At 39.0% G+C, this 14,221-nt stretch overlaps 1 pseudogene; it reads right to left on the reverse strand.

Annotated features, from left to right (window-relative positions):
- Positions 1 to 2,287: 2,287 nt before the first annotated feature.
- Positions 2,288 to 2,932, reverse strand: LOC114571618 (leukotriene C4 synthase pseudogene; annotated as a pseudogene).
- Positions 2,933 to 14,221: the final 11,289 nt, after the last annotated feature.

The raw sequence follows: 14,221 nt of genomic DNA on the forward strand, positions 1-14,221 counted from the left end.
AAGAAGATGAGACAGATGGTGTGTGTGTGTGTGTGTGTGATGATGATGATGATTTAGAGGGAGCCGGAGAGTATACTGTTTATTTCTGAGTCTTTTTCTCTCTCTCCCCCTCTAATTGTCCCTGTGTGTGTGTGTGTGTGTGTTTTTGTGAGATAGTGTGTGTGCATCACGGTTGAGAGTATTAAATTAGCTATAAGGTAAGAGCTACCTCTATGAACTGACACTGAAAAGCTAATTACAGCGGCACGGCACATGTTAGTGTAATGGGTGGAAAACACCTACATCTGTGGACACAGACACACACCAGTGTTGCCAGATCTCGCGAGACAAATAAGCAACCAGGCCTGTGAAAACAAGCCCAAAACAAGCAACTTTTTCTACGGACTCCCGGGAAGATTAAAATAAATAAACTGTGTGCACGGTTTTACAATCCGTGGGTACAGATTGTCAATTTACATCCCTGTGGACAGATTGGTAAATTGTGCGCAGTTTTGCAAAACTGTACGCACGGTAGTTTATTTATTTTTCTCCCCCGAGCTTCAGGACACTGACTACAATAGGGAGTTAAACCACCTTTTAACATTAGAAAACTGATGGGATATCAAATATAGACTGATGTACCAAGTACATTATATACAGTGGAGTAGTCTATGTGATACGCAGGTATACGCAGTATACCCACTATGAAATCTCCAGGACTTCCATACACCCACCTAAAAATGTGCTATGATACACAACAATATAGTTTTGTGACAGAACTTTTACTTCAGATATTTATATTCACAAATACGGGGTCAAGTAATGTGAGAGCAAACTAAACTAACACTGCAGAACATGCAGAGAGATTTAGGTCCCTGTGAAAGCCCCCTTACTGCTTTATATTCCATTATATATTTGATATATTTTGAATGTCATCTGTGTTTTCCTTTGCACTGGCTAAATAAAAAAAGGTATTTCCACCATAAATTGGTGCATAAAAATGTATCGGAATGCAGGAAATGAAGTAAATAACCGTAGGGAAGGACACCCAGACCCCACACTTAAACAAAAATAATAAAAATAATAATAAAATAATATATATATATATATATATATATATATATATATATATATGTACAGTATACCCACTACAATACATTAGACTACACCACTGATTATATACACATGTGTGTATAATAACCTTTGATAATTAAAATTTGCATAATACCATCCTGAATTCACAAATTCTTTATTTATTATTGCAGGGACTGCAGAAGATCCCATTTTTAAATAACTATAACCCAGAAGCAGGAGAAATTATTACGACGGGTTGAATCCATTCTTTTACTCCTTTCTCTTTCCCCCAGTCTTTGTTATATTTCTTCCCGTATTTCGCCCACTTTGCCCGGGGCATTTGTTCCTCCAAAAACTCTCCTACAGTCCAGTCACCATCAGTCGCGACTCGCGCGTATTTTCATTCAGTTCACTGACGTTTTCCTAAACAGAAAAAACTGATTACCTTTCTCTGCCTCTGATTGGCTATTACTCGTTGCCATCTGGGTCAGAGCCAATTAGAAGCAGGATGTGGGTGGGAAAAAAAACTATGCTGTCTCCTGTGTGTATGGGGAAAGGGGAGGGACAGAGGGAACAGGCAAGACTGCTTGACAACTTATTACGGAGCTGGGAACAAGCCCAAATAAGCAACTACACTTTAGAAACAAGCCCAAAAAAACGCGACCCGCCACTACCAATATTTGTAAGCGACTTTACAGAAAAACAAGCCCAAAGTCGCTTATAATAAGCGGACTTGGCAACACCAGAGCCTGTCTATGGAGAGCCTGTTCACTCCCTATCTCACTCCCTATTAGCCCCATTGTACCAACCCGGAATTTTCCCGAGAGTGGAAGTTCTCCCCTTATTAGACATTCTTTGGCAACACTGACACACACGCAAACCAGTGGCGGTTTTTGGCACGGGCGATTTTTTCATGTCACATGGGGGGCGGCAGCAGAACTTAAAAAAAAAAAAATCCTTTGCGCCCCTACTTTCACAATGAAATGGACTAGTCCGTAACAGTGCGCCGCAGCGCGAAAGATGAACACACGGTGAAGGGAGAAATGGGAAGTAGCCTACACAGAGACGGAGAAAGACGAGTCTAAACCTTTCTTTTATGTCAATGGTCTAAACGCCAAAATGAAACAAAGTTACCCAAGCGGCTCAAATAAAATAAAAAAGCGAAAAGACGTTTTAGGCAGTAGCAGGACCTTCATCAGCTCCCGTGGCCATTGATATTTATTTATTTATTTTTTATTTTTTAATAGAGCATTTCTTTATTCAACCGTTGTTAAAACAGTGAATGAGTTAGTTAATGAACAGACCAGACTTAATGCAGAAAAACAGACAATTAAAACAAGTTTTGAGGAGAAATGAAATATAATAGGAATGTTAATTTAATATTTTATCATCACAAATGAAATGTAAAAGTCTCATATTGTCTCTCTTCTGTCCTCAGGCGAGTCGGGAGTGCCGCGGTGAACCGGCCAATCAGCTCCAGCGCCAGGTAAACTCTGCAGAACGCCAGCAGCTACTAGAACTACACAGGAGAACCCGATCAGAACCCAGAGAACCTGGGCGCTGAAATACAGCGGAGCCAGTCCGGACGTCCACAGGACGATGATGAAGATCGGGAAATACTCGGAACAGTTGGCTTGAGCTCTGAAGATCCTCTCAAACTCTGGGGGGCCAGTGGTGGCGGGGGAGAAACCGAATACTTCCTCCTGGCATAGATCACCTGCAGAGAGAAATAGGCTTGTTCCAGGACGGCCAGCACGGTCACAGCGGCGAGGCCGACCGCATCCTCCCACATCTCTGCAGCCAGACGACGCAGAGCCACAGGTGAGACTGTCAAACACACTTGAAGCACTGCCAGAGAATACACAGGGACACACACACACACACACACACACACACACACACACACACACACACACACACCTACACACAAAGGTGACAGAGAGAGAGAGAACACACACACCTACAAACAGGTGACAGAGAGAGAGAGAGAGAGAGAGCATACACACACATACAGGTGACAGAGAGAGAGAGAGACACACACACACACACACCGGGTTAAGATGAGTTCTTTTATGGTGAATGAAAGGCTCGATCCGACGAAGTAGGTCAGTGAATCACATCGAAGCATTGACAGCAATGCTGCTGCCAGTTCTGCCGTTGTTTACCTTCTTCTTCTTCTTCTTCTTCTAGTCCGTAGAAAGAGCAACGTCGGTAGCCTTTGGTCATTAGTATGGAATTAGTTTTGTGACTTTAATTCCAAGCAAAACTTCTCAAGTATCAAACAAAAACCACTAACTCAAGCAAAAAAATTGTCACCTCAACTTTCCCTTAACACTCATTAGCCAATGGGGACGCACCCCTGTAAGACCCGCCCACGCGAGATGTTTGTGTCAGAATCGCAAGCAAAAACTCAGGGAGCGCAAAGGAGAAAGCTGGGAGCATGACTGCAATGACGTGATGGAGAGAGCAAAAGACTGATCATTGAGAAAGAAGCAGAGGAACTGTAAACAAAAGGACATAATATCAAACAAATAAAAGACCAATAGTTTACAACTACACAAATGTTTTGTTTGCAAGTTTTAAGTTTTACCTTTGAGGTGACAATTTTTTGCTTGAGTTAGTGTTTTTTGTTTGATACTTGAGAAGTTTTGCTTGGAATTAAAGTCACAAAACTAATCCCATACATTAGCGACACCGCTGTTCAGGAGAAGACTGCAGCTAGAAGACCACCAGCGCATTTTCTTATTGCAAAAAAAGGGTACAAATCACATGTGAATAGCCAAAATGTACATAACATACAACAATGAAAACGATAAATAAAATATAAAACAGAATTGCTAGGGGAAGCTTATAGGCCATTATAAAGAGAAATAGGACCATATGTTGACAGTTTTAACAGCCTTTTTGTTGTTTGAGGCATAAATCAGATTAATATAATGTTCAACTTCATGGAGAAAAAGTACAAAACTAGGTTTTTTAGTGCTGAATTTACACTTATGAATGTGAAATTTTGCCAAAAGAATTAATACATTTATAATGAAGAATATATTTTCTTTACTATGACATTTATAAAAGCAAAAAATAACATCCTTCCACAATAAGGCAAAGTCTTTATAAATATGGTCAATGATGAATCTGCTGAGGTTTTGCCAAAATGTTCTAGTGTGTGGGCAATGCCAAAAGAGGTGCAGAACAGTCTCTGGGTGGTCTTCACAAAAAGAACAGTATGTGTTGATGTCTCTTTTAAATTTAATCATGTAATGATTAGCAGAGTAATATCTGTGAATTATTCTGAAAGATACTTATTTCACCTTGTTTACTATCAAGTATTTGTGAGGAATCATCCAGACCTTTTTCCAATCAATGTCATTTACAAATCGGTTCCAATAAAATGTAACATTTGGAATAGAAACAATCTCTTTCTGAAATAATGCACGAATGTTCTTATTATTATGAGGAAGTTGGGAAAAACAGATTCTTCCAACTGGTGATTCAGCCACATCAGGGAGGGAGACAGAAGTAGGTGGAAGTCTGCCAGTATACTTAAAAAGCATGATTGTGCCTGATGGAATGGCATCAAATACAATTGCGAATTCTTTCGATGTAACTGGAATGTTATATGTTGATAAAAACTCTCTATAGGAGAAAAGTCGCCCCTCTACATTAAATAGCTGGTCCACCAGCAGAATCTGATTGCGTACCCAATTCTCAAAATAAAGTGACTTGTTCTTATATAAAACATCTCTGTTATTCCAAATTAGATACCTGTGAGGTGAGAAATTATGTTTGTAAATAAGAGACCAAGCTAAGAGGACCTGCTTGTGAAAAGTGGACAGTTTTACAGGAAGTTTGTCTACATTGTAGTTACAATTCAAAATAAAGCCCAGACCACCAAAACGAGAGAATATATAATGGGGAATAAAATTCCAAATCGAGAAAGGGTTTTTAAGAAAATGCTTAGTCCAATTAATCTTAAAGGTATTATTGAAGTCCAAAAAATGTGGCCCACCAGATTCATTTTTATTCATAACAACACTTTTTTTGATATAATGGATACGGTTTTTCCAAATGAAGTCAAAGTCAGATTTTACTATCCAAGTGTAACAAGAGAGCCTGGATATCCCTTCAGCCTTGGTAAGCAACACTCTGACTTTTAGAGATAAGTCCCTTTGCAACCACTGGTTCAGTTTGTTCTTTTTAATGATTGGAGAGAACTTTTACGGACATCTCATTTTCTGATCTTTAGTGATAATAATACCCAAGTATGTAACTTCTTTCTCGATCGGAATGTTGCAAATAGTTTGTATGTTACAGTCTTTTAAAGGCAACAGCTCACATTTGTTAATATTTAGGCATAAACCAGAGGCCTCTGAAAACTGGTTAATTACTTGAATAGTAACAAGTATCTGGCTTGCATTTTTTTAAAAGATAGTGGTATCATCAGCAAGCTGACTAATGATGATATCCCTACCTGCAATAGAGATTCCTTGTATAGTACTATTACATACATAAGTTGTGAGAATTTGTGTACAAAGTAAAAACAAATAAGGGGAAATTGGGCATCCCTGACGAACCCCGTTCCAGATTAAATCTAGGGGAAGTTCCATTTTTCAGTCATAAAGAGCTATTCCCATTAACATATAAGGTTTTAACTGCTTTGCGCAAAAAGTGACCAAAACCAAATTTCTCTAAAGATAGAAAAATAAATTGGTGTTCTATTGTATCAAAGGCCAGAGTAGTCAAGAATATCTAATACTAGTCTAATATTATTAGAGATATGCCTGTTTCTCATAACGCCTGATTGTGTCTCATCTAATCAAGAGTTTCTTTAATTCTTCTGGCAAAAATTGATGCCATAATTTTGTAATCATTGTTAAGCAGACAAATAGGTCGCCAGCTGTCAATAAGGAGCGGATATTTTTAGGCTTGGGAATCAGTGTGACCAGCCCTTGAGTGAGGCTAGGAGGAAGGGAATCATTCTCTATACTCTCCGTAAAAACCTGAGAACGCTTTATAAAGTTCTGCAGTTAACCCTTCAGTGCCGGGGGATTTATTGTTTTTACAAAAAGGCATCATGACTTTGCGTAAATATACACGCCACTTTCATAAAGCAAAATGGCGTGTTATTGTACGCATTTTCAGCTATCCACGTGTATGCCTACGCTGTATACAGCTGATGTAAACATACCCACCACGTGGCCTCGCCACGTTGCGTGTTATCGCGAGAACGCGACGTACTATCTCGAAAACGTCACACGGCTGTTAAAAAAAAAAAGAATGGTTGGGTTTGAAAAAGAACACAGGGAAAGTCTTTAGTAACAAAACAGTGACAAAAACATGGAAAATAACGACAAAAACACGCTTAGGAACACAATAAATGGTTGGGTTTAGGAAAGAAACATTGGGTGAAAGTCCTGTGTTTTACCCATCCGCCACCCCAACCTACCTCAATCCCCCGTTCCTTTATACTACTCGCTACGGCGGAAATTGAATCGCAATGTAGGTCAATGGCGGCCGATTTGCATTGATATACACGCTAAATTGCGATTATGCGTCTTGATAACACGCAAAAACAGAATACAAATTGCCGTGACATAGATACGCCAATTCATGAGATCAGTCTTGTTTTTAAGTCGAGCAATCGAATCAGCGACCTCTGCCAATGTAAGCGGGGTGTCACAATAATCTTTGTCTGCCACATCAATCTTTCTTACATTATTTAAGGAGTTAAGAAAATGAGACATAGCTTCTTTATTATATTTTGAGCTGTATAAGTTGCTATAGAATTTTGAACAAAAATTTGCAATTAATTTAGCATCATCAGTAACGACCCCATTAATATCTAAATTATGGATGGAATTGATTTTAGATTGGTATCTTTCAAGACGGAAAAAGTAAGCAGAATTTTGCTCCCCCTCCTCCAGCCATCTTTTCCTAGACCTTACAAAGGCTCCCTCTGCTTTTTGTCGATATAATTCGTCCAATTTGTTTTGGAGTTGTAAGAGTTGTTTATCCTCCTCTGAAACTTCCTCGAGTGGTCTCTGATAAAATGATGAAATTGTATTTATGACTTCATCTTCTTCTGCTCTTTTGGTTTTAGCAATAAAGGTTCCATACTGTCTAAAAAATGTTCCTGACTTGAACTTAAGCAGTTCCCGGTTAGTGTTGTAGGATTTTTCCTTTTTAGCATTGTTGTAATAATGAGTAATTAACCTAATCATTTCAGTCTTAACCTTTTCATGTCTTAACAGGGAATTGTTTAATTTCCAGTAGCACGATCTATGGAATGTATTAGATACATTAAAGTGGATGTTTATATGAATTGCTCTATGGTCAGTAAGGGGTGTGGCATGGATAGCTACTGTAACTTTCTTTTTTTCAATGTTACTGGATAATAACCAAAAATCTATGCGAGACTGGCTGGATCCTGACCTTTTGCTCCAAGTAAAGGATCTTTCATCAGGAAATTTCTCTCTCCATACATCTACAATGTTAAATCTTCCCATAAGTCTTTTAAGGTTTGTGCTGGTGGAGGAAGGCCGCCCAGGGGGCCACCTGTCATTAGCATTATCTAGGGCAATATTAAAGTCTCCACCAATTAAAAGAATAGAGTTTGGGTATCTGGTGAGCCAAAATGTAATTCTTTCTTCTATAGAATCAAATAATTTATCATTCTCAACTTTGTTATTGTAACCGTTAATATTAATAACAATGCTAGAAATGTTTTCAACTCTAATTATAAGACATACGTAGTGTCCTAGGGGGTCACAGTCTGAGTGTAAAACATCACCTGAGAAAGTATTTGTGAGCGTGGTTACTCCAGCAGATCTTTCTGAGCCCTGAGAAAACCAAATATCGTTACCCCATTGAGATTTCCAAAAATTAACATCAGCAGATGTGGAATGACTTTCTTGAAAAAAACAAAAATCTGTACGAAGTTGTTTGGCAAATAAAAATAAGGCTTTCCTTTTACAAATCTGTCTTAGTCCCCTAGCATTTAAAAAAACAATAGATAAAGACAAAGTTATTAACGAACAGGAACAAGGAGTAAACTAGAAAGCGATCAATAACCAATTGGTTAGAAGGGTAATACTGGATAAGGGGACCGAGTGCTGCTTCATATAAAAAATACAAATTATGAGTAACTGTATTCCGTTACAGTTACAATTTAAATAGTTGGTATTTAGAATACAGTTACATTGTTAAAATCAATGGATTACATGACGATACTTCTCTGTTTCACGAGTTTATTCACTCTGAATAAATTAAGGCAACTTAATGCATTTTCCAGAAGCCCCGATATGAAATTGAAAAAATTTGCTATTTGCGTGATCAGTCAGAATGGAGTCGGAACCGGCACAACAGAGCCAGGGCAGCAATAAGTTTCTATCTTGGAAATTCAAACAGCATTTCACATTAAAGAACGAACAGGGAGAATAAAATATAGCTATGTGCCGTGCAGCCTCTGCTTGCCAGCAACCAACCTCCTCAGCGTCCAAATTACTCCACTTCCAACCTGAAGAAGCATCTTAAAGTAAGTTATTTTTTTAATTAGCCAAGGGTAGTCGTCTGCTGTAGTTTTACTGGTCACCTTGCTATTTTAACATTGAAGTGCGACTTTACATTCTCCTAGGTGCTGATTTACTAGCTCCAGAGCCATTTAAAGACTGACTCCGTTTGACATGCTAACTAACGTTAGCTAAAATTAGCTTGTGGTAGCTTAGACCGCAGTTAGATTTTTGTAGTATGCAGTTCGGGACTACAAATACAATAATCTATCTGCTTGTTCAGGTACACATTCAGCTAGTTGGAATAAAAAGAACACACCATTATAGGCCTGTTTAGTAAGCTGGATGTGATAGCCGCATTTCTACACTTATAAAACTCAATTCAATGTGGAAGTAATCCTGAAGTAATCCAAGTATTCAGAATACGTTACTCAGATAGAGTAACGTAACGGAATACGCTACAAATTACATTTGTGGGCATGTATTCTGTATTCTGTAACGACATACGTTTTGAAAGTATCCTTCCCAACACTGGTTCCGGCCAACTAAAAAGCACAGCGTTCCCAATCAGCTGCCTCGTTCATTAAACAGACTAAAAAAAACAGAACCTATAATAGAAAAGGCAGAGATTTTGTAAATTAAAGTGCCTTTGTAAAGTCCTACAAACAGACCAACAAACAAATATGACAATATCAACTCTGAGTGTAGTGCAAATCAAACCAGTGGGTGTCCTTGTGTTAACAGGTAGCAGGCGAGAGGTGGGCAGAGGGACTTCTGATCCGTTGACAAATCCGTGACCACCAATGAAGAAGGCTGGTTTGCCGTCCTTTCGAGCTTTTTTTATCGCTGGCCAAAGTTTGCTCCTTCCTTCTCGTTCTTCTTTAGAGAGATCCTCCGCAAATCTTAATCCGTTGTCGCGCAGGTGCAGTGACGTCTTCGCAGCTTTCCACACGGCGTCTCTGCAGACACATGCAATGAATTGGATGATGATGCCTCTGGGTTCTGTCATTCTGCCGCTTAGTGCCGAGCCGATGTACGGTGTCGATAGCGTCAGCCAGCCTGTTCTTTACCTCCGGCAGAACAGCCTGACAGACCTCGATGGCCTTCTTTCGTATGTTTTCCTTTTCTGATTCTTCGACTCCGTAAAGTCTAAGGTTCCATCTCCTGGAGTATCTCTCTAACTCCGAAACCCTTTGCTGACATGTGTCTACTCGTTTTTCTTCTTTTGCCATTTTCACCTGGAGTGTACACACTTTGCTTTTTACATCCTTGAACTCTGCACACACAAAGTCAATTGTCTTTTTAAGACATTCAATTTTAAGTGCTCTCACTTGAGAGCCTGGTCTTAAGCTCTTGTAAAAACACAACTGGAGGAAAGGCTTTACTATACAGAGATACACACACCAAACCAGATTTTAAGGATCCATAATGCATAAAGATGCATCCATCATTGCTGTTATGCCTGTTTCATTTATCTGTCTTCTCTTTACATCAGCCTATAATAATAATATAATAATATAATCCTATACAGTGTTATGGTTGCATAATCAGTTTAGGATTACTATGACTTTTCTTGAACCTTAAGCCATACTGTAGACGCCATGTGCTGTTTGTGAATGTCCAAAAACATTCTTATTGAATGTAATCCAGCTTTTGCAATATTTCAATATCAAAGTTTTTGTCGGGCAATATGGTTTCAGCAACGTAACACTGAATGACTCTGATTTACTGTGACTTAGTCTTCTTTCTGTGTGCTTAAGTTTAGTTTACTCATCTCTGTGACCCTTCAAAAGTTCCAATTGGTCTAAGAGCTCATAGTCTCGCTTTGCCAGACCTTCCTAGCTGTCTGGATTTACCCTGCAGAGATCTGAGAAAAGGGTAACCATAGTCCTCATAAACTGACCGGAGTTTAAAATGCCAACACAACGGCAACGGAGAAATCCCGGAAGTGGAACGTCAAGGATATAGACTAATGGGCTCACAAACCTGCAGTTTTCTGCATACTCTCTCCTAAGTTGTTAAAGAACATTTTGGGTGTTCTGAGGTCTCCCCTTATGACAAGTCAGCCCAACCCATCTTTCCCATGTTCTAGTCCCGTAGTGCATGAACAACCTGTTATATTGGATCAAAGCATGGACGATATTACCATACACCAAGTATAACTCCTAACCTAAAAAAAAATCAATACCGGAAATATTAATTATTTTGTTCATCCATAAAATCTGTTTATCCTCAGCAGCTTTTGGGAGGACAGAAATGCATCCATTAATCCATGTAAGCCTTTAAAAACATTCACAGCCGTCATCTCCATCCTGATAAGAACCTAACATCACCATCAAAATGTCACGTTTAAAAGTACATGTGGACATTTATATCAGATGTGGCTTCTCATTTGGTCTCTGTTTACTTAGGTTTTCATGCATAACCCCTCTACAACTAGTTTCCATTTCATTTAACAGGCTCTGAGAAAAGGGAAACGTTTTGTAGCCCCTGTCCAGAGATGGATAGTAACAAAGTAGAACTACTTCACTACTGTACTTAAGTACTAAAAGGCTGTATCTGGTCTCTACTGGAGTATCATTTTTTTTCTCCTACTCCCACTTTTACTTCAGTACATATTTTCGATGATTTTAATACTTTTACTCCGATACATTTTTAATGTGCTGCATTGTTACTCATTAGGCTAAACATTTGAAATAATATAAACAACATGATGTTTAAACTTTTGACTGCTTTCTTTAATAACTACATAACACAATACTTACTACTTGCAATACTTAAGTACAAAAATGTTGAATACTTTAGTACTTCTACTTAAGTGAGGTGCTTGAAGAGCACTTCAACTTCTACTCAAGTCACTTTTTTGATACTCAGGTCTGGGTCTCTAGTACTTTATACATGTCTGCCCTCGTCTCCATTTATGAGTCAGAAATAAACTTTGGAACACTCTTCTGCGGATTGGTCTGCAACAATATCAAGCCAAATTTGTATGCACAGGGACTTGAAAGTTGGATCTAGTGTACCTCACTTTTGCTCTTAATTAAACTCCAATTTATGTAGGAATATGCATTGCAGTGGGAATGTAAAGCGACCTGAAACCAAGCATGCATGCATGCTTGCTCTTGGCACTCTTCCCTTGATGAGTAATGGTGAGATCATTTTAAATTACTGTAGACACAGTTTACACAGTTTTTTTTTACATTTAAACTCACTTTACATGCATGTTTATGTAAGAGAATGATGTAATGTAGTGTGGAATCTTTTACAGTTTTTCTCAGTCGCTTTGGTGCATTTCTCACATCACTATTTACAACAGTTAGTTCAACCTCCACAACATTTAGTCATTTGTGCAAATCATAGTAGCAGTTTCTCATTCCTTCCAACAAATTGCAATTGCTTTAATACAACTCTGTTTTATAACATTATCATTTGCTTATGTCATGTCAGTCAAAATTAACTATACTTGTGAATGCTGAATAGTCATTCCATATAAAACTAATAGTCCTCATTTCATTGCTTGAGTCATTACATACAAAAATGTTGAACTAGTTGTCAAAATCTGTCAAGCAAATTTTACAAATTGTTTAAATTTTTTTTTTTCTTGAAAATGTCTCCTAAATTGAACAATTTATCTCAGGTGAATCTCAGCTTTCACTGATGAGAAGGGGTGTGTGAAGCATTAGTTGCAACCAATGATAAGCCACTTCTCTACAATCACTGTCAGAGCTGAATCCCATAAACCCCCACTTTACAAGCATATATGAACCAAGCAGGACATAGTGTGTACCATTTCTACAATACTGTGACACAGAAATGGAAGGTCAGCCTCGTGGAAGATGGGTGAGGGTGCGGGGGAGGAAGGGGAAGGGGACAAAACAGGGGAAGAGGAAGAAGAGGCCAAGTACATAGGTGGATCCCTAATGAAATCAGGGCTACAATTGTGGATCATGTTGTCAATCACGGCCTCAAAATGGCTGAGGCTGGTCATAGGGCCTGAATGTTGGGAGAACCACTGTAAATTCAATTATTCAAACATTTCGTCAGGAGAACAGGTGTGTATAAATGGACAGTAATTCAGCACTAAACAATCTGCACTGCACTACTGTCATTGTGTCATACATGAAGCTTGCAGTGGGACAATAACTTGTCACTGTACATTTTACATTTAGACATACAGCTTTACTGCATCACACATTTAGTGTATTGTAGTGTACACTAGTGTTACAGTAAAGATTTGCCATATTTACTGTAATTTTACTCTGCACCACACAGGATTGCAAGACAACCTTGCAGAGGTGGAAGAGGGCGTATTTTTACTCCGCAACAAGAGGAAGCCATTTGTGCAATGGTGATTGCAAACAATGCCATGAGGTTGAGAGAGATACAAAGTGCTGTTATAGAGGATGACAACGTCTTTGGGAATATTGAATCTGTTTCAGCCGCTAAAATTGACAGAGTGCTCAGGAGGAATGAAATGCGCATGAAACAATTGTACAATGTGCCATTTGAACGGAACAGCAACAGAGTGAAGGAGAGCCGTCACCAGTATGTACAGGTAAAACATGTATGTGTTCTATGCATATTCTAATGTTCAGTGCTGTAAACTGTTTACTTTGTGTAGTGTCATGCACTACACTTACATGACAGTTCTGTGTATGTGTATTCACAGTGTATACTGTACAATATGTTGTCCAAAATGCATTATGTTACACAGGAAAAGTTGTTATAGTTTTTCTCACTCCCTCTTCTGTAATAAAGCATGTACTGGAGCTGGAGGCCAGGGAACCGCTGCACACATTCATATACCTTGATGAGGCGGGTTTCAATCTGGCAAAAGGTAGAAGAAGTGGAAGGAATCGCATTGGACAGAGAGCAACCATTGATGTCCCAGGCCAACAAGGAAGGAATATTACTATGTGTGCCGCCATCTCAGAAAACGGTATCCTCACCCATATCCCGTATTTTGGTCCATACAACACACAACATCTGCTGACTTTTTTAGACACTCTTTACAGGGACATAATCCCTGAGAATGGGGGGGGGTCTAACTGGAGACCATCTGAACAAGCATTTGTTGTTTTGGATAATGTGCGTTTTCACCACTCAGATGTAGTCAGATAGTGGTTTGCTGCACATAATAGGATGCTGGTGGAATATCTCCCTCCCTACTCACCATTCCTAAATCCAATAGAGGAGTTTTTCTCTTCCTGGAGGTGGAAGGTATATGACCGGCATCCGCATACCCAAATGGCGCTGCTAGCGGCCATGGATGCAGCAGGTGATCACATCACAGCTGAGTCCTGCAGAGGGTGGATTCGCCACTCGAGGAGATACTTTCCTCGCTGCATTGCAAGACATGATATTCGCTGTGATGTAGATGAAAATATGTGGCCAGACAGAGAGGAACGTCTGGATGTTCATGAATGATTACAGTACTATGTATGTTGTATGTTCAGTTCAAATATGTACTGCAATATTGTTTACTGTTGTGCACAGCTGTACCCAAAGGGAGTTTGTTTGTTATAAATAAGGGTGTATTTTTTCTTTTGCACAATGCTGTGAACAAATTAGAATTGCAAAGAGCATATGCAGTAAAAATGTGAAACATACATATTCAGTGTCTTTTACTCATTTACCTCACTAAATACAGTAATGTGTAA

The sequence above is a fragment of the Perca flavescens genome, chromosome 2 (assembly GCF_004354835.1).
Source record: "Perca flavescens isolate YP-PL-M2 chromosome 2, PFLA_1.0, whole genome shotgun sequence".
NCBI lineage: Eukaryota > Metazoa > Chordata > Actinopteri > Perciformes > Percidae > Perca > Perca flavescens.